General features: G+C 40.4%; 1 protein-coding gene across 7 annotated transcripts in view; it reads left to right on the plus strand.

Annotated features, from left to right (window-relative positions):
- Positions 1-27,961, plus strand: part of BACH2 (BACH transcriptional regulator 2) — a 183,095-nt gene that overhangs the window by 74,082 nt on the left and 81,052 nt on the right. For 3 of the 7 annotated variants that reach the window (XM_010707621.4, XM_010707622.3, XM_085217630.1), the window contains 2 exons: positions 6,817-6,925; positions 24,435-24,586. The gene's annotated coding sequence lies outside the window, so the exon portion shown is untranslated. The remainder of the gene's footprint in view (positions 1-6,816; positions 6,926-24,434; positions 24,587-27,961) is intronic. The other 4 variants (XM_010707623.4, XM_085217632.1, XM_019613098.3 and 1 more) reach the window with 2 other exon arrangements.

Consider the following 27,961-nt stretch of genomic DNA (forward strand, 5'->3'; position numbering starts at 1 on the left):
AGTTAGTACTGCCTCTCCTATTGTTATTTTGGACCCTGGGGAAATGTAAAGTGCAAGTTTGTCTTACAGTGTCTTAGTACTAAACATGCCAAGCATGTGGAGGAGATCCTTATCTTCACTTTGCAGGTGGTGGATAAGATGCAAGAGCAGGTTGCATGAGAAAACTGACGCAGGTGCTATTTGGTGGGACTTCATCTTCCAAAAAGCCTTAATGCAGAATGGCCCTGCCTTAACTGAACAATGCAGTGCTTTCCTCTTTCTGAACAGAAGCACTGTTATTCATGACAGAAATGAAAAGATAAGTCAACTCAAGCAGTGAAGCCTTCTATTAAATCATTGCAAATCCTTGGTCTTTGATAGTCCAAGGATTTGGAAGGTCTGTGAAACCCTCAGACATGGCTTTATTTTAATGAAGGAATTAGTGTAGTGACATTAGATCTGTGTCCATGTAGCCAATTAAGCAAAGCAAGCAAGTAGATGCCATCTCTTCTGCTACTACTTCAACCCCTTTCCTTTGTGAGTGTAGTGCTGCCGTGTAGGATCTCCTGCTATACCACATCTTCTGGTGCTTGCTCTGGGGTTTTGCACAGGGGATGATCAGATCATTTGGTATTTAGTTTTGAAGTTTCACCTGCTTATTTTGTTTTCTGTTAATAACTGTGCTTTAATCTTATAAATATGTCATGTCCTACATCTATTTGGGGAATAATCCTGTTGTAGTAGGCATCTATTTCAGGAGCAGCCCTGAAAAAGAATAGCATTATTCAAGTGCTTTCCTCCACTGTTGTCTGTAGTAGGTTATATCATCAGTATTTGAGTGTTAGTGTAATGTAAGAGCCCACAAAGGAAAGACGTTATTTTTTGCTTCAACTCATTAAAAATATTCTGCATGGATTTTTCCAAAAGAATAAGCAGACCCAGCAAAGCGGGCCTTGTGCCAGGGAACATAACATCCCTGAGTTACAGTAGTTGAAGCTCCAAGTTGCTTTAAAAAGCAATTTTTTATTGGTTTGTTGTGTATCCCTTTAAAAAAAAAAAAAAAGAAGAAGAAGAAGAAAAAAAAAAAAGATAGGTTTGTGTACAGAAGTAGCAAATTAATTCAGTTCTACCAGAAAGTAGGTCAGTAACTGACCTCCCGATAGCATGAGGCAGCAATTTCTAGCAGAAGTGACAGCTCAGCAGCATGAACCCTTGCTGTCTCCAGGAAACTTGTTTTGACAAATGTAAACATGTTATATCCTGTATTCCTCTTACTTATTTATTTTTTTTTGTTACTGCATTAGAAACCACAAATTGTCACTCTCCATCCCCTTTCTTCACCCCTTCTAGTCCCCAAAGGGAAATGCCTTGTAACATAGCTAATAATTTTTGCAAGGCTGTGTAATGAGTAAGTCATTCCAGTAGGGTTTTTTTTGACAGCTGAATTGAGCACTGTAAACCAGACTTGACTAAAATCCAAACCAAAGCATTTCTGATGGTGAGGGAAGTCACTGGGAAGACCGTAACTGGATCAGTTTCAGTTTAGGATTGAGCGAGCCTTTTGCATAAACGTCTCTTCAACATTTGTATGGCCAATGTGAGTGGCCACACTGCTGGTCAGACAGTGCTTTGAACAGGTCCTTGCTGCAACCCAGCAACGCCAGACCTTGGAATTCTTTTGTAATTTGGGAGAAAATGCCAAACAATTGGTCACATGTTCCCTACAGTGCCCCACCACTTTGCCTACTGGGCACATCATAGGGAAAAAATGTCTAAGAAGGAGTAGGGCATGTGTTCTTCTTTTCATGTAGATGTCTTTATCAGCAGAGATAAGAGATGAGTCATGGTAACTTCTTTGGTACCTTTCTTGCAATGATTTCTCCAATAGAAATCACCATGGATTAAAAGGTTGAGGAAATCTTCCAGAGCTATGTTTTGGCAGATGAGATCCATCCCTGGTCTCTTAAATTGCTTCTTTCTCTTGACTTGTAACCAGGTTGCACATGTAAGGTGATGCCACGTGATGTAGTTAGGAGGATTTCAGTTTGTACTAATCAAAATGGTCTGATTTAAGCATTTTTGCCAATGGTCTAATGAAACTTCATATCTCTAGGTTTTCTTTATTATCTAGTTATTTTTTCTGGCACAAGGTGTCTGAGAAACATCCAGAGAATCCTATTGTCATTTCTGCACAAGCTGTAGAAATACTGATTTTTGCTCCTGTGACAGATAAACCTCCAGAGTTCCTCATCTGTGTGTTGCCATTTAACTGATTTTTATGTTTGTTTGTTTGTAAGCATTGCACTACAATAAAACTTGGATGACATTGTCTAAGCCAGAAGTAAAGACATGACTTGGGAGCAGCCATGGAAATATACATGTTAGAAACAAAATTCTAGCTTTGGTAAGGATTTCATCACAGTGGATACAAGTCAAGCAAGAAACCAGATGGATTTATTTAGCATAGCCAAAAATGGCAATGAGAAGAAAGGGAAAGAAGAGTCCTTTTTTTTTCAATGAATTACATGTTTTTCTTCTTTGCTAATGCTATAGATAATGCTGGCACTGATTGTTACACAGCCCACAACAGATGTAATCCAAAGAAAGTTGTGAAAAAATATAGTAATATATGCAGTTAGAAAAAGGCGAGGAGAGGAGCAAATGCCCGTGTGCATGTGTCTCAGTACGTTTGTATGCAGGGAACACAGTTCCCAACCTACCTTCCAAAGGGTGCTTGCCTTTTTGGTGTTGCCCTCAGAGTGGCAAATGATGCTGGCTTTCATGTGATTAAACTCTTAACAGTGGCACTGGGTTTCTTCTGCTTGAAAAGTCTAGAAGCCCAAGGTGTACTCCAAAGAGACACAAGTGAAGGTATGCTCCCTTTTTCCCACCATTTCATGCTGACAGAGCTATTGCTTCCTACTGTTTCCTCTCCTGCACTGAGGAGGGAGAGCCCAAAAGGGAATGCTGTCTTTAGGCAGTGCTGACCAAAGCTCGTGTAGCTTGAGATCCTTTCAGTTCAAGGTAATTTGAGCATCTCAGTCCCTTCCTAAGGACTGAAGCTATTTTTGAAGCCCCCACAGAGTAGAAAACAGCAGGGATTTTCCTGCTTGCCCAAATGCTTGCAGGAGGCTGCCCAAATGAGCTTCTTCTCTGTTTGATGGTGAGTGGCAGAACTGAGTGTAAGAGATATGATGCGATGACCTTTGCAGAGAGGTGTAGACGGGCGTAGAGCAGAGACAGGAAAATTACCCACCTTGTAGTTAGTCATTGATGTTGCTTGCCCTGAAAGGAGAGGCTGTCTTAAACCCCAGCAGTGTCCTCACTGACTTGTGCACGGGTGTCCAGGAAATTAGAAAGCTGCACCTCTCCTTTTTTTTCTTTCCAGCAAGAGAAGTTGTTCCACATACTGCATTGCATGCATGTGGTGGCAACAGAATACATTTCTCAGTGCATTTCTTGCACTTTGGGTACATGCATGCATCATCAAGAAAGCAAGATGGACTCATATGTTCCCTTCTACTTTTGAAATCCTGGTGTGGGCTTTCATCTAACACCTTGCTAACAGCAGTGAGTTGTAAGAGTAGCCACAGCTTTGCCATTTTCTCTGTGACAAAACCTGAAGGTGGAATGTAGGACCCAACAGGGCTGCCTTGTTCTACACTGCCCAATTGCTGAACCCCTCTTGGCTTTCCTGCACTAGATCTGAGCTGGTCAGTGCAAGCTTGAGCTCGTGAGTGGGACTTGGCAAGATTTTATCCATGGGGAATAGAAGTTTCCTCTTGATTGCTTTCTAAATGTAGAGCATTCTAGGCTAATTAACGTGGATGATATCATTCCAGCCAGCAGCACAAGATAATGTCCATCCTGACTGTAAATGACATCAACGTCTCTGTTTCTATTAGATGTACCAGAGAGTAATCTGTGTCATTTTTCAGAGTGTCACTGATCAATTTTGCGCAGGGACATGTGCTTCTTTCCTGATAACACAAGTTGATCCATGTGGAGCTACCAATTCTCTATATGTGTAGTGCAAAAACCCCTGTGTTAGTCCACTGCTGCCATGAAATCAAGCTCTCAAAAGCTCATGCAGCATTTGTTTCAGTGCAAAGAGAGCCAACTGAGTAATGCATTGTGAGAGTTCTGCATTTTAACAGGAAAAAGTTCAGAGAAAGTGTGTGAGTTGTGAGCGACTGGAGAGCCAGTGAAATTTCATTCCCTTCAGTATTTTGCAGCAGCTTCCTTTGGTTGAGCTTACAAACTAGGTTTTGTAGAAAAATGAGAGGATTCTGCTTGCACCAACGCAGGCACAGTCTAGGGTGGCTGGATCACTTCTGCCAAGATGCAGAGTTGCCTCTCTTCAGAGGTCAAGAAAGACTCAAAGCATCTCTTCACTATATGAATGTTGGGAAAAAATAGGAAAATGAATTTTTTGTACGGCAAAGTTAATTTCCTGAATGAATCTTCTTTGCATTCAAGTGGAAGGTGGTGGAGTTTAACAAGAGAATGTTGGTAGTCTGCATTGCTAGTGCAAAAAGTGAAATGGCTTTTCAGTTCTTCAACTTTTGCTTGACCTAAGGCCCAGCTTATCTCCCTTTCTTCTCTCCTTCATTAGCAGTGTTCATGTCCTGTTCCCTGCCAACATGGAGTCCAGTGGTTTGCCTTAACTGCTGAATGGAATTCTCTCATTCACATGGATGTCTGCAGAAGTGCCGAGCAACTTAAAGATAAACTTTAGGAGAAAAGATGAAGATAAATTAGTCAAAATACCTTGAATACGTCAAAATCCTTTCACCAAGTGGATATGTTGTTTATTTCCTGATGTTCTGGTTTCCTCACCCTTAGCTCTGTTTTGGAGCCATGATTTAGGCAAGCGTTTTAACTTAGCTTGGCTCCTCTCAGCCAAAACTTCCTTTGTGTTCGTTACTGATTGTGGTGTGTAAATAGACAGGTCATTTATCTTGCCCCGGCCAAGAAAATGGGGAGTTAAAATTTAAGAGATGCCACGGGCACAAGTGCTGACTAACGGTTACTATCTTAGCACTCGGAAATCAATTTGGACCTTGTCTGATGAGCACTGCTGCTTTTTTTTTTTCTTCATATAAAGCAATACAGAAAAATTGAGAAATAAATGCATTCACTTAAGATAACATTGTGTGACAGCTGAGAACAATTAAAACTCTTACTTGCAGCTATATTTTTTTCCTTTCTACAGTAGGTGGGTGGTGTCTGCAGCTCTGAGTAGTTGGGTATTTGTCACGGGTCTGATCTTATCATTCACATGGGAAGAAAAACTGTCATGCAAGGTTATTTATTTTACAGCCTTTTCTCCTGGCTTTGCACAACACACAGATCTTGGTAGATGAGAAAGGATTTTTTTTTTCTTACTATAGTCTTTTTAGCAATAAACACACGCCTAACTGTAAGAGAAAAAAGTTTCACAGCCTAACTTGTTTTGTGAAGCCCAAACATTTGTGAAGCTTACAAACCCTCAAACTTTGCATAATGTGCCCATCTCTGATCTCAAACATGAGGTGGCAGAAGAGGGAAGTGTTACTTTTTTTAACCAACAACTTATGACTGTGTCAACACATGACAATTTGTCAAAGCTTTCTGTAGTGGTGCTGTAAATTAATTTTTAGCATCAGTTGTGAGTGGTAAACACTTCATGCGGTGTGAACAGCTCTTAGTACAGTGTGAGTTGTCAGCAGCTTGCTATCTACCCTAAAAGAAAAAAAAAAATAAATGAAGGAGGGAAGGATGAAAGCTCAGTTACCAGTACAAAATGGATCTGAGTCTGCAAAAATTAGACATGTGGTGCTATTTTTTTCTTCCTCCATACCAGTCAACTCAACCTTGAAATGTAGTGCTTGGTTTTTCCAATAATAAGAACCTGGCTTCCAGTCTGGGGTTTGGAAATCACAGCTTTTCATCCTGTGCATGGAAATAGTGCCTGAAAGCATATGGGTTTCTCTATTCACTAGATAGCTAGGTGAAGTTGGGCCTCTCTTTACCTTTGAGTTGTGCCTCTGTTTGCTTTAAAAGTGGAACATGTCCTGCATATGTGAGCCTAAAATTTTGCTGAGAAGTCTCATATAAGTGACATAAAATGAAAAAAAAAGATGGCAGGCCAAAGAGAAACATTGAGGGCTGAGCTCTGTCTCTTCCTTGCCTGTCTCCATGATGTTTCTCCTTGCCTATCTGAGCCATTGTGGTTCATACAGTAGGAGTTGACATGATAGAAGAAAATGATTTGGTATGAAAAGCTGGGAAGTACGTACTGTAGAAAACAAGTTTTCAGATACAAACCTATTTTAATCTGTCACTTCAACAGAACAAGTAGTAATAACCTCCCAACCTAACAATGACTGTTAAGTTGAACATTAATTCGTTCAGTCATTGAATTGCTAACTTGTCTAAAACTTAAAAGTGAACACCCACTCAAGAGAGAAAAAGAAGTTGGTGCCTGGAGTTCTTGGCCTTGCTGAAATCACCTAGATTTTTGTCACTAATGCCAATATTTCATTTTGTGTTTCCTGAGAATGCTTCAAGTAGAGCTAGATGAGAAAAGCAGCTGAGCCAGGTTGTTGGCTGCTTTGATATGTTCAGTATGTTTTTGTTCTCAAGCACAGTTGCTCTCAGCTCCAGCCCTCTAGGTCAGCTTTGACTGTGCTTTGGCACTTGTTCCTGTAAATGGGCGACACAATTGAAGCTTGGCATGGGAACTTTGTATAGTCTTACTAAAGCTGTTTTTAACCCGATTATGATTTTAGAGAAAAATATGACTTTATTTGCGTATTTGCTCACAAAGAATTTTGGTTTTATTTCCTTTTCCAGATATAACTGTAGGTGCTTCTTGTATGAAAGAGCTGAGCCACACCATCCAGTAAACTGTCTAAAGCAGCTGTTGGCTTGCTTGGAAATCACTTCCAGAACTGTGTTGTAAGTAAGTATTTTTGCAAAAGCAGCACAAAGAGGTTACTTCAGTTCGGGAGGATTTTTGATGTTTTGATTGTTCCTTATAATTTCGTAGTTTTATTCCAACACTTACTAGACAATGGCAGTTTACATGAGAATATCATCTTCAGACTATGATATCTGAAGAATTTAGCAAAAGCCCATTAAAAGCTTTTTCCCGACTTGCTCTAAAGCTCAACTCAGCTTAGCATAGTACACACACCCAAGTCTAGAAATAAGTTTGGTAAAATACGCATTGATGTCTTTTGTTGTTTGCCAGTTCAGTTTTTCACTGTTCATCCTTGTTTCCATTTTTGTACTTGAGCATTTTAGCTGTGGGGCATAAACTGTGAGCTGTCTAAATTCAAAGTACTCCATGGATAGCTGTTCTAAGTAAGCTGAAAAAAGCACTGTTTTGTCTCTTCCAACATGCTGTGGTATGGATAGGGAACCTCAGTATACTCTATGAGTGGCAGTGGATTTGATCAGCTGTGTCTGTCTCAGTGACAACTACGTATGTTAACAAAAAATACCCCATTTCACGTTAAAAGCCAATTGCATTGAGTACAGCATTGTGAGTGTTTACTCTTAAAATCATAATATCATCCCAGAAAAATTCAAGAATAGCACAAAGAAAACCTCATTATGCCATTTTATACCATTATTTTTGAAAACATAATCCATTTGCAGATGTTTATGACCTGAAATTTTACACCTCTTTGATTTCTTTTCTTATTCATTTATCTGCTGATGATGATACAGGTTATCTTGATATGAAAACTATTTATGACTTAAGTGCATTTCCCTTGAAATGGCCTCTGATAATGATGTCGTCACTTCAGAGAAAAAGGGTGGGAGCATTAGTGACTCAGGTCTGAAGTCGCTTAAAGTTAAGGACTTTGTACAGGTTGCTCACACTGCTTAGCACCTTGTAAAATATTCCCTGCAGTTTACATTTAGTGTACAAAACTAGTTTTTTTTGTTTTTGTTTTTTGTTTTTAGTGTGCTAATCACCAAGTCTTTTCAAACCCAATGGTAAAGCACTTGAAGCAGATTTCATCGATTAGGTTTCTTGTTTGTTGATTGCTGTCTGTGTAGTCGACTGACACACCTGGATTGCTCTCTAGGTGAGGCTGTGTGTCACAAAAATCTTTGACTCAGTTCTGCCAGGTTCCCATACTGCCTTTTCACCATTGCTCTGCAAGTCCTGTGCTTAGTTTAATTCAACATGGTTGGACAAGAATAGAAGTTGAAAAAGATGTGGTTGTTGTCAAGTATGGGATACCTGTGCTGTGGCACAAACATGATGTGGACAGACAGTCAAGGAGTTGCTTTGGGAAAATTCTGTAGACATTTGGAAAAAGACAAAATGTTTGGTTTTGGTATCTTGCCTGCACATGGTCTATGTGATGCTGGAATTTAAATCACAACCCAAGCTGGTTTTCTTTTCAGCACGGGAGGCACCCTGAGGGTCACAAGTGCTTCTGGCCTTCTCATATACAGCACTGCAAGGCGTCCCGGCAGGGCAGTCTTCTACGTCCTGGCCCTGCTGTACTGCTGTCCATATGCATCAAAGGATGTTTCATGGGGAACCTCTGGTTTTCTTGCTGTTAACACTGTATTTTAATTCACTGTGTGTTATGGCTTTTGAGTCCCAGAGGCACCAGGAGCATTTATTTAATTGACCCTGAGGTAATCACTGCTTGCTTTGTATGCCCAGTTCAGACTTGGTTTCCAGGGCATACTACCGAGGCTGCTGTGCAGCCTTGATTCTACCAGGTTCCTGAAGGATTCACTGCACCACTGTGGCTTTCTGCCTCACATCCTTTGAATTCAACCGCGTTAGTCTCTTTAATGGTGTCAGAAGGCCAAAGAGACATACTGTCTCTCTTTGAATCCTCAAAGAACAAATGCGTGCTTTTAAATAGTTAAAAAGAAATGTTAATTATGATTCACAGATAGTTTTAACCCAAATATTAAGTAATATCAAATGCTGACGTTTTCAATCAGTAATTGTTTTTCCAGCTGCTGAGTGGGACTAACTATTAAATATTTTTAGAAGGTTATTTTTGCAGCTGCTCAAGTGCTTTAAGCATAAAAGTCTTAAGTTATTTTGTTGGGCTTGACAACCTTGGCTGCAAAGTGGGCGAACGTTAATGACAGTCTGTGGTGAAAGTGGAATGGTGACATTCTTCTGATACACCTTGGGTAGTTGTGGAAGGTTTGGGCTGCATCCAGATAAGCTGAAAATAGCATTCTGGGCTCTTTTGAAAGTTTGTGGTTTTTCAACATTTTCTGACAAAAATCTACAGTCGTTTTTTTCTTTCTTACTATGTTGGTTATTGCACATAAGTGGAAATTAGTTTTTTCCTCTCTGTATCTTGAGAATTTTTGTGTTTCATAGAGTGTGAATTATTTTATGAAATAATGGTTTGGCTTGTAGCAAATAATATAATACTACAGAATTTTGACTTAGAAATGTATATAATGTGCCTTTCAATAAGAGATCTTACGAGCTTTTCAAATATCAATTAAACCACCGATCATGGAGGGACATTGTTCTCACCCATCAGAAAGACTAGTTAGCTGCAGTACCCTGACTGTAAGTTACTGCTCACATTTGCACAGTGATTCATTAGTCAAACTGGTAAAACATTTTCATACAATGACTTACTGGTAGCTTTTCTTCATTTGATTGCTCATTTTGTTGTAATGCCTAACAGTGCTGGAGAATTTACTTCGGAATATAGCTTTTCTGTGCATCTCCTTGCTTTGGTTTCCCACTAAATCTATTCTGTTGTCTCACAACTCTGTTGTTTGCAGTAAGCATTTGCTGTAATTCATGGAAACTATGAAAATACTTTAGAAACTCACTGATATATTTTGATCAGGCCGTAATTATGAGCACAGAATGCACAAAGAACACTGAGACACTGAGAGCTAGAGAAAAGCTGATGCTGGTAGGGGAAAAGGTGAAATACTAAAGGTGAAATTCTGTTTAATATTCAATTGTGGGCTTTTTAAAGCCAAATTAAGAAAAGAAGTAGAATAAAAAGCTTCCACAAAGCAGAAGTGTGAGTGAAATGAAACGTAGTGGCTAGACAAATGAAAAAAAAAAACCAAACACATTCATTAAAAAACACACCAAATTGAAATTTTAGAGCCCCAGTAGAAAAAGTAGTCTGTCGGCCACCCAGCTTGGACAGGGCACCCAACTGGAACTCATGGTCTGGGTTCATTTACCCGCCTTGGTCACAGGTTTCCTGTGTGTTCTCAGGCAACCTTTTTCATCTGCCCCATGACTGACTTCCTCATTTTTAAAACAGAGATCGTCGTCCTCCCTTCCGGAGGTGTGTCATGAAGATGCAGCCTACTGGTGCTTTTAAAAACATGAATGTTGCAATGGGAAGAGCTAGCCTAGGGACTCGAGTGAGACCGATGAGCTTCCTCACAAAGAAAAATTGCCTGTGCTTCTCTTTATTTACATTCTGGGAGTAGATAGAAGTGCTTTTCAGATCTAGAAAGATTTTAGTGATTTTTTTTTTCTATTTTGGATCTTTCCGATCTGTTTGTCATGGAATTTGGCTGTCCCTGTGCAGCAGCAAGCAGTTGGAATATTCCTTGTCTCTCACCTTTCTCCTCACGGTCTGCCTCCTTCTAGCTTTGAGTCATTCTTATCTGCTTGACACACACGACCCACACAAACCGAACTGGATCAGAAATGCAGATTCTGTCATCTGCTGAATTACACAGAGATCTCTTGACATTTAAATATGAGTGTGTATAAGAAAGAAACTGGAGAATGCTTGAGCCTTTTCAGCAGGTTACCTGAAGTGACCCTTAGCTGTTGAAAAAGACACTATGAGGGAGCCATCCATCACCTCGTGGCCTCCTGGCAAGATGTACATTGGCACATTGTTGCTTCTGCATGACGAGGGTATCTCAATAGCCTAGCACTACAGTTAGCCTTCTGCTCCTCCACTCAAGTCCCTAATAGGCAGATATTCATTTAAGTGATTTCAATATGAATCTCACAAGGATGCTAATTCTGAGTAAGGAATCAGAAATGACAAGTCACATGCCTTTTGATGTGTCCTTTTATCTCATGTGGGTTGATATTTAAACTTTTCTCAGCATTTACAGGAATTATTTTTCACTGGGAAGACGGTGTGGAGCTCTGTACTTTCTTTCTCTTCCCTTCTTAGTTCTGCTCTTCTCCAACTGCTGACAAGATCGTGAAAGTACACACAGGTTTTCATTTTGACCAGATCCACCTTTTGTTTTCTCTTTGATTCTGCTACAACAGCTGTTTCTGTTTTCTGTTCTCCCACCTTCTTCATACCTTCTTTTTGTTTTGGCCATGTTTTTTTGCAAACCTTCCTTTGACTTGACCCTCAATTTTCTGTGAGTTTCTTGGGTTAATGAGAGATCCTCTTCATTGGAATCTGCATAACCTTTCTATCCATTATGTATTCCAGCCTTTCTCCCATGGACACAGAAATGCCTCCTCTGCTTTCCTCTGAGATCCATACTAACCCAGATGTTTTTCTGCCACCAGTTTTCTGTTCTTCCAAGTCTTCCCTTCTCTACTTGCTTCTTACTTTTGAATGGCAATCAATCTTTCTCTTGGGAAATTTGGCTTGTCTTCACCAACTGTTCATCAAATTGCTTTCCTTTTTATTTTTCTCCACCGTTTATTTCACTGCACTAGTTTTCCCTCTCTCATGGAGAGACTTGTGAACAGCCTTGTTGATTTAGGTCAAGGTACTCCCATTTTAGGTGAATAAAGAACCAGCTTCTCATTTGGAGAGAAGCACTGCCACTCTGGGTTGGCTGCTATATCTAATTTAAATGTTTAAGTGTGAAAATATTCAATTGCGGTAAGAGTGATGTCTCATCCCTTCAGAGACTGGTTAGCTCCATCCTGAGCCCTGAGAAAATGTGGCTGTGCTTGAACTTTGCTGCTGCTGCTGTTGCTGCTGGCCATCTCCTCTCTGCTTGTAGTACTTTTTTCTTTACCAATTGGAAAGCCTGGGAATTTGCTCTCCTCATAGCTTGAAGGACCGGTGCCTGAAAGCATGGCAACTGCTTGGTTGTCTGTTGCTGTTTCAACCCCATGTCTGAGCTACAAGTATCTAATTGTCAAAGTAATTTAGTCTTTTACCAAAGAAGTGATTTTCCTCCTGGAAATCGGGAAGCCTGCCATTTAACACACTGTAATTGACTTCAGCTGAAAGATTCAATATACTTATCTAGGATTATGGTTCAATAAAATCTAATTGTGCCTAGAGCAGAAGGACTCGTAGAAAAACTCAAGGATTGTCGTCCGCCTTTGCCTGGACAAGCTAAATCACACATCTTCTGATCCTGACAGTTGAGGTTATGCTGCTTGACCTGACCATCCTGGCAGCATGTTGGCAGGAATAGTTTCCAGCAGTCTTGTTTCACACATGGACAAAGCTGAGTGTCTGACACAGTGTGCAGCATTCTTTACTCAGTTTTACATGACTAACTTTCTCATTTCAGTGTGCCCTCCTGGTGTCGGGGTTGGGCAATGGGAAGTAAGCTATGTCTGGTTTCACTATGATAGTGACGATAGCGCAATCCACGATGTATGGGAGATTAAAAGCCTTGTAACATTACAGACCAAATTGTTCACAAGATCAAAATCTGAAGTCAGATCAGTGCCTAAACATCCTCTTGTCTTGCCTCACCCAGGGTAGAAATAAATAAGAGAAAACAAATATTTATTCAGAACTTCCTCTCACTGTTTACCAAGTAGGAAGCTTTGTTGGATGAATTTCTGCATATAAATACTCACTGGCCATCATGTATTGGCTTTTATGACTATACACTGTAATAACAAAAAGCCTTTTTGCCCAAGTATTTGTTAAAGGGTTTTCGTTAGCCACTCTGATCAAATGGGAAAGCATTCAATTTCATTTTTCACTTACAGAACTTCAGGAAAAAGCAGAGACTTTTTCAGTATGATGAGAACATGGCACAGGTAATTAGTAATTTGGGATGATGGCTGAATAGGTTGTGTGCCAATATCCTTGTCACATTCTGAGAACGCAAGCGTTGTTATTCTTCCGAGAGTTGTGTCCCAAGCCATAGCCCTTGACCCAACTTGATTGTACATTATTAGCTGTTCTCACCCGGTGCTATTCTTCTTTTCTCAGTTATTTCTGTCAAGATTACACCATTGCAAACAGGAAAGGAGAAATATGCTTTCAGACCAAAATAATTGATTTTGTTGGTTCTGGCATGCTGACTATATAAGCAGTAAAATATGTAATATTGCTTGGCACAGCATTTGCAGTATTAATCATTCTTTATGCAATTCCCTATTTTTTTACAAAAATTTAAACAAATGCCAGGGCTGCAGAGAGTAATAAAACAAGGTAATCAAGGCAGAACTGGCAGGTTCAGTGATATGAGTCAAAAATAAAACAAAAACCACCAAAAGCCATGAAAACTGGAAATAGAGGCTCTTCTCCATGGCTATACTAAAGTTCTTAGGAGCAGAGCAAAGAATTTCATCACAGGAATGAGCTGACACTAACTACACTTCCATTTGCAGAGGGCATGAAACTGAAGAAGAAAATAAATGAAATGTCCAAGTTTTATGTTTGAATTAAGCTGATGCAGAGAAGTAGACAGACATTTAGCATACAGTATTTCTTCATTCAGTAATCTTTCTTTTTGAAATGCTGACTTCTGTTTTGCCTTGTCCGCCATGCCTTTATTTTTTTCATCTTGACATTCAGGGGATGGTACAAAATGAATCAGAAAGCTACCATGGCAGATACAAGCGACCCTCTGAACTTTGTCCGGTTGACATGTGTCAGAACACTGGTGCAGCTTCGTACTCTACTTACTCACAAGCATTGCCAGACAATGAACATTTTGTTAGTATTGGCAACTCCTTAACTAAGCCAGGATTTTTTCTCTGGTTTGCTTGAGAGTGCAAAGTGCTTTTAATTTCCATTCTTCCGTCTGGCAATGCCACCCTTGTTCCTTGGAGTAATAAAACTTCAAATAGTTGATAAAATTACAGTTGAGGGCAGATGTTATTCCAGGTCAGAAAGATAAAAAAATAGTGCTAGCCAAGTGCAGTCATGTCGTATCTGACCAGAATACTGTGTCTCTTCATATTTTGGGAATGTGTTTCCATTTCTCTCTCCAAAGTAACTGACACAGAAGAAAGCACTGTTCATAAAAATACAAGATTATCCAAATATTTTGCAAAGTTGATGACACTTGGTTTCTGTGCTTAATATGGCTAAAACTATAAGTTTATGGACATCATTTCTAAATCACAAGTGAGATTACATCTTGTTTAGTATTCTCACCATTTTGTTTCATAAGTATATCTATGAAGCCATTTTTTACTTTATAAGAGCTTGTAAATTTCTTGCTTTACAATTTATTTTTTTTTTTGGTCATTTAAAATGCAAGACTTTTATTTAAATTCACCGTATCCTGCCAAACTCAATGGAGAGAAAGTATAGTATTTGCAGATATTCTTCGTTTCAAGTACAGTTGTGTACCACTGTTAGGGAAATAAAATGTAATGTCATCTCCAGCCAGTAAATCATTTTCTTTCCCCTTTTTATCATTTTGTTCCATCTTTTCTTCTGCAAGACAATTTTAGATTTTTTCTGTCTCCTTGCTTTAATAGCTATCATTGTATTACTCTATGCACTCTTTGTTCAGATGGGTCCTCCTCCATTTTCTCCAAAGTATAGTGAGGATCTGGGCATCACATCAGCAGTGTAGACCATTTATCTACTGTTAAATTTTTCAAATGCTGCCCCATAATCTATAAATTATTGTTCCATTTAACCGAGCTCTGCTTTCAGTTCCAATCTGTGTGGTCAGCCTAATGCTCCTGCCCAAGTCCTTTCTTTTCTATTTTCACGTTGATATTGTAGTCGAATCCTCTTTCTTTTTAGGTCTCATACCTGTTTCACTTTTTGATTTCTTTGTTCTAATGATGTTACTGTTCCAGGGCAGATTACTTGGCAGTGACCCACAGTGTGGCTGTCGAGTGTCATCTGTATCCTGGTAGAAGGAACTGCCCTGCTTGTGTCACTTTTGCTTTAGAAAATACCACTAGAGGCATTTGCGGTCTCACTTGATCTTTGCTTGTTTAGAAGATGCGAAAATAATTAATCATAGAAATGGCCTGTTTTGGGGAGGTGTAGCCTAAAGAAGATAAACATGTGAGAGTGTGCGTTTGATGGTAGTATCAGAAAGGGAATCCCTCCATTGGGAATCACTCTGTTACCTGGGTGCTATTGTCAAAAGATGGAAAATCGGTGTGCTCTGAAACTTCATTGCACCATGATTCTTCTTATATCAGTCTCTTCCCATAAGACACTTCACTTCAGAAAAGTGCAGGGAGAGGGGAAAAGAGAAGACTATTTCGGGGGGAGAACTCCCACAGGGGAAGGAGGGAACCCTTTGTAGCATTTAATGCCAAGAAAATGCAATAAAATCAGTGCTTCCACTGAGAGTTGGCAGCGTATTCTTTCTGTAACAAGACCTGGTTTTGGTTTCTTTGTAGTACAGCCTGATTCAGACTGTAACGAGTTGACTGGAGAGACTGAAATCTGTTTTTGACAGATATTTCCCCATGATCTGGCAAACATAAATACTCCTGTAAGCTGACAGGCAGCTTGTTTACATGTTAAAGAAAAAATAACACCAAAAAAACACACACACACAGACACAAAGCAACATTCGGATCAGTCATTCTGATCAAGGCAGTGTCAATTATTAGGCTATAAAGGGAACTGATGACTCAACTTAGGCACAACACTGCGGCGGTCTCCGATTTTCGGTTTCAGAACAGATTCTTTTCAGGAATTATTTTCATTTACACCTGATGTTTAAACATGCTTCTGGAAGCGTATATCATTTTGTGATCACAATCCAGGAGACCAATGTCAGCGTGTGCTGTGTTTGTGCAGAATGGAGAACACCTCCTTGTTCCTGAGTGGACGTTGGGCATCAGGTGGGAGAGGGCTTCCATGACCGATCGCATCGTAGCAGGACTGCACCCACATGCAGCCAGGATGTCAGTCACCACATTAAGTTCATTGATCCATGCGCACCCATAAAATTGAAAAGATCTTTGATTCAGAAGAGAATATTTTGATCAGATCCCGTGCTTAGTAATTCCAGCAAGTGCACTTGTAAAAATGAGTGACTCAGAAATTGAAATGCAAAGCATTTCTCTGAACGGTGGCCGGAAATTGGCTCTGAAAACTGAAACAAAGCCCAGACCGCAGCTTTATCTATTTACTTATTAATTTTAGATATGCGAAAATCCTTTTGTCTTTGGGAGACATTCTGATTCTTCTTGCAGTGCTTGCCAGTGCAATCCTTAGGCTATATGATCAACCCTGTCAGGACTGCCTGACATGTCTAATTTTTGGTTTAAAACAATGAGTTCCCCGTGAATGGTTTCATTGCCTGTAGTGCTGTCTGATTCTGTCACAGCGTTCAGTAGAAGTTGGTGGAAGTATTAGGCAGGACAGGATGTTGGAATATTTGAGGTCATGTAATATTAAGGAAGAAATCCACACTAGTGGAGTCAAATGGAGCGCTCAGCTGCTGATTACTCAATGTATAAGTTATATATACAGCATACAAGGGTATCTCTCTCCTCCAGCATGAATAAATCCAAACGTTTCCATTAGTTACATGTTGCCCTGCCTCTTGCAGTGCTGATTGTGTTTCACTGCTGGATGCTTACTCCATTAGCACAGAGAGCCCCTTGTACTGTCAGCTTTTTGGTGTTAGTGGGGGGTTGCTGCAAAAAAAAACTTGGAAATCAGTGCATTGGGTTATGGATATCCTAACAGCACAAGGCTGTGAAGAAAGGAGAGTTGTGCTTATACCACAGGGAGGATGGAGCCCATATCTGTGTTCTTGTCCTCATTTTGCACCCACAATATTTCTGCTTTCTTCTCTGTCGGCATCTGGGCACCTGCTGTTTGTCCTTGAGAGTGAGTTTGGATGCTCTGGACTCACCACACAGGCTTAGATAACATAGGAGCTGTTTCCTTGGTTGCTGTTATGCATTCCGAAGCCCACAAATGAGAATCATGGCAGAGGAAAACAAAGTGATATATGTGCTTAAGGGACTTGCAATTCCCATGGCAGGGCTAGGGAAGTAGTACTCATTTCCAAGAGAAGACAGTCTGGGTGATTTTTCTTAATTACTGTTTACCTAAATAAATAAATAATGCATATTCATGGCTTTAACTAAAGTAACTGGTGTTGAATTGTTTACCTCTCCAGAGGATAATTATTAGGGTGGGGTGTAGGGTGTAGCAATTAATAATAAAACATCTAGACAAGATTATGGAATGTTCTGATTAGAATAGTAAACATTATGCTACAAATAAATTTAAATACATGGAGCTGCCTTGAATTAAGGAAAAAACCCAATACTATGCTATCCAAAGAAACACGCTGAGCAGCAGCAGCTCAATTGAAGGGGCTGTTGTCTTTAAGCTATTTTATATCACAAGGAGGTTGTTTCAGCATAAAGTTAGCTTTCTTGGTATGTTGTCCCTCAGTTCTCATCCAGAACAAAAGCACACAAATACTGGCATTCACACAGATTTGTGCAGCAGCTGTAATACCCATCAGCAGAGCTTTGAGTTTGTTGTGCGTTGATCCTTAAACCCAGTGACAGAGAGTGTTTCATCTGTTTATATGAGTAGTAAACAAAACCTTCACTTGTGCTGTGAGCCTTCCTTCCACCTCCTTCACACAGTTCTTTGAATGAAATTCTTTGCTCATCTGAGAGTTTTAAATTTGTACCCATCTTTTCATGTCTTTTGGCTATGGTTTCTTATCTAACTAATCAGCTCAAAGAGACCCAGTGATGTGTATAGGATTTCTATGGCAGCTGCATACCATTAGGCTGAATGATTTAAAAAAGCATAATTGTAGTTTAATGCAGTAAATACAGACCAATCTGCTGGTTTAACTTATAGTAGCAAGAGAACCGAGCCTTGGACTGGAGAGTGCTTGCTTGACTCTGCACAGATGGAGTGTGCAGGGATGGTGGAGCTGGCCTATCCCATAGTCTTATCAGTCTCCAACTCTTTTGGACCAACAGAGGAGTACAATTGAGCATTGTGGTGCAACTGCACAGGACTAGGGGAAGAAAATGAGTATAGAAGATGAGCAGGAAGGAGGTTGTGATGTGGAAGGGCTGGGCTCTCCCTACTCAACTGAGTCTCTCACAGCCGGTCTTAGAGAAGCAAGATGCTCCGTGTCCTTCTCTAACATGGGCCCCAGAGGGAGATCTTCAGGGAATGAAGGCTCCCCAACCTCCTCTATACAAATTCGTTCCATTTTGAGGCAGCGTCAGGAGTGCCTAGTGTACTCTCTGGCAAGTAGTTGCTGGCACTTCTGCCCCTGGCTACCCTCTCATCTAGAAACCGAGAAGAGGCTTTTCTTTAACTGGAAGTGCGGTCTGACTGAGATGTGGTGGAGCTTTCCCTCATGTCTGTTGTTAGTGGAAGTGCCTGGCTGCACTCCGAAGCAAAACATGATGTCGAGGAACAAGAGCTGGCAGAGGGGCATGACGGGCTGCATCATCCCTGTCGGAGATGGCAGGAAGGCTCTGGTGATTCCAGTCCTTCTGAGTTCCCTGCAGCTCCTTTTGGCTCATGGTTTTCCTTGTGCATGATTTCTTTTTCTGCTGTGGTGGCTTTTTCTCTGACCAGCCTGCTTGCTCTGCAGTGTCTGTGAGCGGTATCCACACCAGAAGACAAGGATGTTTACGCTGGGACAAAGCCCTTCATCTGCATCCTGTTCCATGTGGCAGAGGGGCTGATGTCATAAGCATAGTTAATTTTCTCAGCTGAAAAAACCTTTATGGGTTCCCTGCGAAAAGATTTCTGTGAATAGAAATACCCATCTCCACTGCACATTATTTTTTTGATATTTCTGAGAGTTTAGGCCATACATCTGCTGGCGAAGACGGCCATACCTGAGGTGGTGCTTGAAGAACTGAGGAGGCGGCTTGCCACGGAGCTGTGCACGCTGTGTACATGGCACAGTAAGCCTGATAGCAGCTCACAATTAATTATCTGCGTATAAAAATTCCCCTACTCACTGTTTTGCTGTTAGAAACTTACTGGCAAGATTTATGACTCTGGTGAACACGAAGTACCATTTCCTTTTTCTCGGCATTACTGTGCGTGGCCTTGCTGGCTTTTCTTATTAAACAGACCTGAGTTCACATGAGAGGGAATGTATTTTTGAACCCCTTTCCCACTGTGATTCTTCCTGTCTTCTTTCTGTAATGGCAAGTGAAAATAACCCACAAAGCATTTTAATTCCTTTTGACTTCCACTTGCTTGGCACGGAGATGTAGAATCATCCTCCAAGCAGGCCCTTGGGGTCAGGCACCACCTTGTGCTGCTCTGCATCTCAGGGCGGTGTGAGATGCACGAGGTTCACTGTGTCTGATATGGCTCTTTTGCTTCTTTTTGCTGTAGCATGCTGAGATGGTCTCTACCAGAGAGGGAAGGGTGGTATTTGGCTTCTACTTTGTGGCGTTGGTGATCTGAAAGGGAGATGGGTTCTGGAGGAATCAAGGTCAAGTTCAATAGACCATTCAAGAGCTGTCCTTTGTCTTTTAGCAGCACCTGTCTGCTCAGGTAACGTGGTCACTGCTGGAGCTAGAAAACTAGGCACCATCTACCTTACAGTTTGGTGTGCAGTTATTTTGTTCAGCATTTGTATGAGATGAAATATAATTCTTTCGCTCTGTGCCAGAGCATAGGGGACCATATATGCATCTTAGAGAAAGACTGTCTATTTCTTCTTACCTAACATTAAGTATGTCTGTCTTCATTTCACACTCTAATGACTATTAGACTGAACTTCCTCAGCTGACGAATGCTCCTCTGACTTCACCCTGGCCAGAAGTCACCTGAAAATCACTTTGTCTGAAGTTGTGAGATGGTGTATTTTTTCCTGTATACAAAGAAAAAGGGAGCAATGTTGAACTGTTGCCATATTCTCCAGTCACAGTCAGACATAGTTATTTTTGTATTAGAGCTTAGAGGAAAACCAGTGGAAATGCCAGATGAACTTTCAAAAAAAATTTTTTTTTTAAATATTGTGTTAATACTTAAATATTATTCATCTTTCACAGCATTTACTTAGATAAGTGGTTCAACATTTCCCACATGCTGAACCTTATTGGGGAGTTTTTGTGGTTAACTGTGACCTGTTCTTTCATTCTGCTTGTTAACTGTTTTCTCATTTTGCAATTTTAAAAAGAAATTAGTAGTAAAAGTCTGACTGAGATAATTGTTCAGAGCACTGAGTGGGAGTACCCTTTCAACAGGACAGGCATAAATTCTTGTGGTTCACATGCATTGGGGCATAAATCCAGTGAACTGCGTCATTTAGTGCCACCATGGGAGGCGTCCTTACCCGAGAGACTGAGCACTAGCAAATCCACAATCATTTTCAGAGGCTGCAGATTCTGTGACAGCAATTTCATCTTTATTGCTGAACCATCATATTTTGTCCAGCTCACATGTTTGTTAACCAAAATCTTTAAGGAGGAATATATGTTAGAAGCCTGGATTTTTATCATATTTAATGCAAATCTGACTTTATTATATGTTGGTTTAATCTGTTTGGGATTTTTAGTGCTTTGATGTGTGAGGTATAAGTAATCAGATTGTGTCATTTGGTAACATGTTGTTTGGGAGCTGTCTCGATGAATCTATTAACTTTCTTCTACATCTAGCCATCCTTTCACAGGTCATACTACCAAGGTGAAATGCTTTCAGTGGTGGCTTTATTTTAAGTAAAGTATATTTCAGTGTTAAAGTCAGTCACATTTTACATGAAGTCTTAAATGTTCATGCAGTACCATCTTCAAACTGCAGTCTCCCACCCACCTCTCCTAGCACAACCTACCTGATGTGTCAGAGTTAACAGCAACCAGAGAACAGGATGGAGTCGAAAATTCCCCCCACACACATCCCCGGGCCCTTTGAGGGTTTTCCTTTTAAGCCCCACTGGCTCTGTTAAGTGCAGCTGGGAAAATCCACTTTGCAGACTGGAAGACTCCCCTGCCAGCACAGAGCGACAAAAACTGCCTTTATCTTCATCCAGTCAGCTCTACATCTCCTGATGAGTTCAGTTGTGGTTTCTAGACAGATTGATTGCTCCCATGGCTCTGCTATTATCTGAACACAGCCAGCCCAGGTGTGGGGACCTTGTGCAGCAGAGATGATCCTCATGGTGCCTCCCTGCTCAGCACTGTGCACATGAGCACGATGTGAGCAAAGGACAGGTGTTCTGCTTCTCTTTGGTAGAACCATGAGAGTTACCAGGAATAAATTAAATGCCATGATAAGTGAAGCAGGCTGTGCTTGTTTTCTGATGTAGCTATGAAGATGATCTTGGGTTTAATTTACAGATTTCAGGAGAGATCCCATACTAGATGTCAGGAGAATTGAAAGTGCCTTCTCAGCCTCAGGCAATCCTTCCAGCAGTTGCAAAATACAAATGTTACACTGAAGCTGTTTCAACCAGAAAGAAGCATTCTTCAGCTTCACTTGAAAACATACAAAATGTAAAGAAAGCATGTTTGCTAATCTCATTGCATGTAACAGACAGGGATCCTTGGTGTGACTGGAACCGGTTTCTACATGTTTTTCTGTGGCAAACATTGTGCTCCATCAAGTGCAACAAAACTTTAAAAAGCACAGATTCTGTTTACACATTTGTGCTCACTCTTCCTGTTCTCTGGTGTGCAGCGTTCCTTAAAAACTGTTTTCTCCTGCCTATGAGAAGCATAGCAGCTCATCTTGTCACATGGGCTCATTTCACTTAGCCGTCATTTTGTGTCTGTGTTGTGAAGGTTGGCGTGTAAGCTAACCCAGCCGTGTGTTACTCACCTCCCTCACTGTCTGCCCAAATTCTCTGATTTTCTGATGCATGATTGCACTATTTTCTGGGTTTGAAAAATGTTTCCCGCTAACCAGAGCAATACCCAGGTGTATTCATCTTGCTCTTCTCAAATCACCTTTCTTGTTTTGTTCGTTGCAAACTGAAGAACTTATCAGCTTTCCTCCTCTTAAGCATCAAAGCTCTTGCTGTTTCACACTAGCAACAACCTCTCTTTGAAACATCCCCACTGCATAAGAAAAATCCAAGCAGAAAGTTTTTTTTCTTGCAGTAAAGATGTCTTTAGCCTCGTGCTTGCCTCTGCCAGAGGTGGCGTCTGGTACATCTTCCTTTACACTGGCATTCTAAAGAAAGGGGAAAACATGTAACATATTTCAAAAATGTGCAAGAGGTTGTTACAATATGTAAGTTAAAGGATAAAGAAAAGCTTAGAATGTCTGATTTGAAGTGTTATTTTATTAACATTCTTTTTCATCTGTGAAGGCAGATGCTTCTTTTTAAAATAAAGACAAGGTTTCCATGCATTCACCTTGCTGCAGGAGGTGGATTCTTGGAGTTGGCAGTGAGGAATGATCTTGTGGCCTCTTGTGATTCAGTTGCATCCGGCCCACATACACAGTGTGCTGTGAGCAAGGCTTGAGAGTGCATCTTCATCCTGCACAGGATCCAGCTCTTGGGCTTCAGGCCTGGCCAGCCAGCATTTTAAATGCTGAATCTTTTCTTTGTTAGATGCGCTTTTGGCTCATCATTTTATATAAACTCAATTTTTGTGTATTCTTTTTATGCTTTTATTAATTGTCTTGTTTTGGAAAGGAAATACTTTTAGAAAATGGAAAGCATGAAGCAGCCTTCGTGTTTAACGTAGGCGGGGGTTAGGTTTCATTCTACCCTAAACTGACCCCTCAGCCGAGAGATTCCTGCTTTCATGTTTTAGATCATGTGTAAAACCTGATGCTGTCTGGATCATCTTGTGTGGGACAAGTATATCTAGGGAACATGGGAAGAGATATGCAGTGAGACATTTGCAGAAGGGAATGAAATGTTTGGGATGTAGCCTCATGCTTTCTTACAGCAGTGAACATCAATCACACCTTCTCAGAAAAGTGTGGCACCGAGTCTTCCTTTCCCCTCTCTTTTTTTTGTTTCCCTCCTCCCCCACTTCTATTTATTCTCTTTCTTCTGATATGCCATGGCAAGTGCAATTTTAGCTCAGAAAACTAACTTGTCCTTGAAAATACAGACACTTCCCTGATTTTATTCCTTTGGCCATTGACTAAACGGCAGTTATTTTTGTTGTACCAGTGATTTATGGCTGAACAGATTTGCAGTTTATATTTTTAGTTTTATAGGCAATTTAGATAATGTATATTTGTGACCATAAATATTTTGTCCTCTTACAGTCTGTCAATGAATGTTATGCCCAGTTGGAGAAAATTACATAAACTAAAGAGATGCAAGCATTGCTTTCTTAGAGTAGCCTCATGATTCTTTTCAAGTACCCATATAGGTAATGCTTAAACATAGCAGAATTTTGATCATCTGTTGGTAAATCACCTAGACAGGTGCTATCCAGAAGAAATAACCTACTTTTCTTAAGTGATCCAATTCTCTACAAGGCTCGGAGTAGAATGTTGTCACATCAACGTTCGGAAAATACTGGACTTTTAAAATCAAGATCTACATACTTATTCAAAAAAAAAAAATACAAATCTGCTTTCAATGTGCAGTTTGTGTTATTCTTTGGCTTGTTTCTGGAATCAGTAAATATTAAAAAAAAAACAGGAATTGTTACTGGAAGGTTAGTTTTGCAAATTGCAGAAAAATAGCAATAGATTTTAATAAAAAATCTAAACAAAGTTTTTATCTGTTTTCTTTTACATCTTACACGAGCTGGTGTAATTCTGCAGATACAGAGCTTACAGTGATCCTGGGAAGGTACATATGTAGCACTGCTTGTTTGGCTGCTGTCCCCTTCTGTTCAAAGGCAAATACTCTATCTTTTCACTCCCAATCACCACCTTCAGTCAAATCAGTACCATTCAAGCATTCCCATACTTTTTTCCAGCTGCTCACACCTCCTCTTCTAGCCCAGCCTGATCTGAGGTCTGAGCCCTTGAGTATTTGTGGCAGCAAACAAAAAACGAAAACAAGTATTAGTTAATCTGAAGTCTCTTAAATCATCTTGCTTGTTTTGTTGAAAGGCCATTCTGGTGTGCTGTCTAGAGCTTCCATACTACGTGTGCACAAGTGTGAGCGTATCTATGGCGTGATCTAGAATAATCACAGAGGTATTTTGTTTAGGCACTACACTAATGCAAGAAAAAACATAGTCTCTGTTATAAAGTGACTACTGTTTACTGGCAAGAAGTATGTAATGGACACGATGTAATTGTCATGTTTGACATAAAGACCTTCTATGTTAAAAATAAAGTCCCTGTATTGTTTTTAGAATTAGAAGGAAAAAATGGAGGGCTTTTGTAAAGATTTGATATTTGAATTTTTTAATGGCTGCCTTTGTTTTACTTTAGGTTGATATCGACTGAGTTGCCAGCACATTGCCCTGCAAAGCTTTGGAGGGCCACTTCTTAATGGATTGCTGTAGCCTCTTAATTTCTCCGCTGATCCTGTTCCCTGCATCGTGAGAACAATTTAGCCAGCACAGAACCTAGAAAAGTTACATGTAAGTCATGACTCAAATTTGTTTCTATTTGAAGAAGAAAAAATGGGCTTGGGAGGCAAGGTGAAGGCAGTAAACATTCAGTACTTCAGAAAAATACTGTAAAAGATGTAATTCAATGGCAAACATTAGGTGGTGAACAAATTGTTGTTGAAATAGTTACTTGGTTTTTTTACTTGGATGGCGATTGTCATTTTGAAGCCTTCTCTAAGTATTCTGCTTCCACAGTAAGACTTAGCAGAAAGCACTTAAAATAGCTTCTCTTCATCCCATCTCCCTAAGATGTTTTCTCCACAGCTTTGTATGTTTGTATGCACATACCTTGGTGTGCTGGGTTGAAGCCACACATTCTCTATGTAGTTTTGGAAGCCAGCAGCATGACTATAGGCATCCTTGTATTTTTCCCATCATGAAACCCATAATCTCCTACTTTGCCATAGTTTTCATAATGGTTCCCTTGGAGAAGCCCTGGAGCTGTGTTGCTTCTCATTTCCGTCCACTGCCCTGAAGAGCTCTGTAAGCATCAGTAGTAGCACTGTCAACTCCATCTCCTTCCAATGAGCTTCCCATGTGGGGCACAGAGCTGGCTGCTCCACCAAAAGTCAGGACTGACATACATCAATGACAGCATACATCAGTGACATCAAGACCGCTGCCACCACAGGGTGTTTATCCTGACTAGTAGTGTGGCCCAGGAGCCTGCAGCTTTATTAGTAGTTGTTAGTGAAATCCCATTGCCTCTTGTGCATCGTTCAGGAAGGCACATTGCATGGACATTGCATATCTGCATGTGAGTATGAACGCACATAGAAAAGTTGTCTGTTTGTGGGAAGAAATGTGCTTGGCTGTAAAGGCTCTAGTGGAGTGGAGAAAGCTGTGCATAGATTTATTAGAGACAGAACGAGCTGAAGACTTACCTTGCACCACAATCTGGGTGTTACTCCTTGTGTGTGTTAAATGCATAGATGTTTCCTGCCTGGTTGCAGAGCAGCTGTGGTACTTTGCACACATTTCACCCCATCATGTCTAAATTCTTCTCTGATGCTTCATGAAGCTTCATTCTGGGAAGGAGTCACTGTTCTGGAGGGGAGAAAATGGGTTGACCTTTTTAGCCTGTCCTTCTGGGAGGGATCTGCTGGTGGAAGAAGCCTTTGGGGTGCTGCAAGGATGGCATGGATGTGGTGGTCTGTGCAATTTAGAGGATGGGACACCCCTCAGCTGCCAAGCTTGGAAAAAGACTTGGCACAATTTTATTATATATATATATATATATATATATACACACACACATATATATAGTGTATTTATTTTTATGTTTGTCTATATAATATAAATATACATAATATTTAAAATACATAACAATGTACAATACAAACATTTATTTGTTTGTTTGTTTGTGAGTGAAACCGAAATCTCATTGTGGTTGGGAGGTGTTTTTCCTTCTGGATGGTGCTATGGAGCACAAAAGGCCACCTGAAATAAAGATGATAGAAAATTGTGGTTCATAGTGTTGAACTCTAGCAGTTGTGCCTTAAGAGCAGAAGAGAAAACATGGAGAACAGGAGAAATCTTGCATAAAATCCATTGCCCAGCTTCAGAGCTGGGGCTGCTCAGGTCATGCCCTGCTGCCTTTCAGTAGCAGCAATGCTCCTTGTCTTGATGCATTCAAATCCCACATTGCTATGCACTCTCCTGACCAGGCACACATGACAGCCAGCAGCTGGTCGGATAACTCCACCAGAGAGACTGCAGGGGAATGCAGAGAATGAGTGGTCATGCTGGTGCAAGGCGTGGTACTCGCCTCTATAAGGACATCTGCTGTCCAGTGACCCCACAGAAGATCTTAAATCTTGTTATGCTGACTGTGGCCTCTGAATGTGTCAGAGCCGTAGCTACCAAGCAGCAAAAAGGCAGGACCAGGAATTTCTTTGAAATCACTGGAAGGTGGGAGAGGATGTGGAGGTTTACAAATGAAAGAAAAAGAGCAAACTTTTTTTTTCTCGTCAAATAAGCAAGGCTGGCATCCTTCCCTTGTTTTTTTACTGCAGTAATAAATGCATACGATGCAGCATAATAACTAATCAAAGGAGGATAGTGAAGTCAACCAGCACGCTAGTTCTGGTCAGTTTTTCTTGAGTGCTTGCTAATACTGTTTTTAATCTTATGAACACATTTGTAAAATTGCTTCTCAGAAAATGTTGTATTTTGAATTGACAGAATTTTTATGAGAAGTATACCTTATGTGAGGTACTTTGCTTATGTGACACTAAAAGTAGTGCTCAAAACAAAAAATATTGCAAAAGGAGTGACAGGTTTTTTACTGCTAATGGGAACTCAGTTTTTAAAGAGAAGAGATGACTTTTGGTATGACAAATCCTGGCAAAAATAATAGTGAAATAGGAGGCATTTGAGAAGGATAGAGTTGAGGGTTGAGATGAGTTGGTAGAAATGACATTTGCTGTGAAGGAGGCCTTAGAAGGTGTTGATTTGATTTTATTTTCCAGAAAAGGGAGAGTCTTACCATTTCATTGTGGGCTAGACAATAAATGGTGCAGTTATTAATCAAGCCTCTGATAACAGGCATCATCTGACCGCTTGAGAATCATGGATCTCCCTTGAAATATTTTCTTGTCTCTGTCTTAAGGGAAGAAAACTTGAAAATAAGAGTTGTAACAGCTAGGCAGACAGAAACAACCCTTTGTTCATTAGCCCTACTTAGCAACATTCCTATGGGATTTGGAAGCCTTATGAACAGTTTTGTAGGCTTTTCTCATGATTTTTGAAAAGCCTGTAATTAGGTATCTGGCAAATTCACTAATAGAAACCCTTTCAGATGAACTGACTTTAAAAATTGCATCCTTTTAGTGGACTTGAAGAAGTAGATAGAAACTGGATGGACATAAATGGAGAAAGCCTCTCTATCATTCCTTGTCCACAGCCAAAGCAAGCTGGTAAAAGTGCATAGGCAGTTTTGTCCTGCTGTTTTTCGTGCTGTGAATAATTAGAAGTCTCCTTTTCCAAGAGTAAAATCACATTTAAGGACCAAATCAAGTTGAAAAATCAGAAGAATTCTGTAGAAGCTGTCATAAAATGTGTGCCTTCCTTTTTTATTTATATATTGATTCTTACTTTGTCTGTGCACTTGAAAAAGACTAAGCCTCTACAACATACCAGAGGCTCTAACTCCTGGAAAGCACCAGTGTGGTCCCGCAGGTTGTCAGCTGTGCTTGAGGAGGCAGTGAGGGCAAGCCGTCAGGTGCTGCCTTGATTTCAGTGTTCTTCACAAGCCTGCTGTCTTGCTTTTTAATAACAAGTTCTGCTTGTAGCAATTACTTTGTTATAGCAATTCCGATAGGAAGAACTGCATTTTCCCTTGTT

This window comes from Meleagris gallopavo, chromosome 2 (genome assembly GCF_905368555.1).
Source record: "Meleagris gallopavo chromosome 2, MGAL_WU_HG_1.1, whole genome shotgun sequence".
Taxonomy (NCBI): domain Eukaryota; kingdom Metazoa; phylum Chordata; class Aves; order Galliformes; family Phasianidae; genus Meleagris; species Meleagris gallopavo.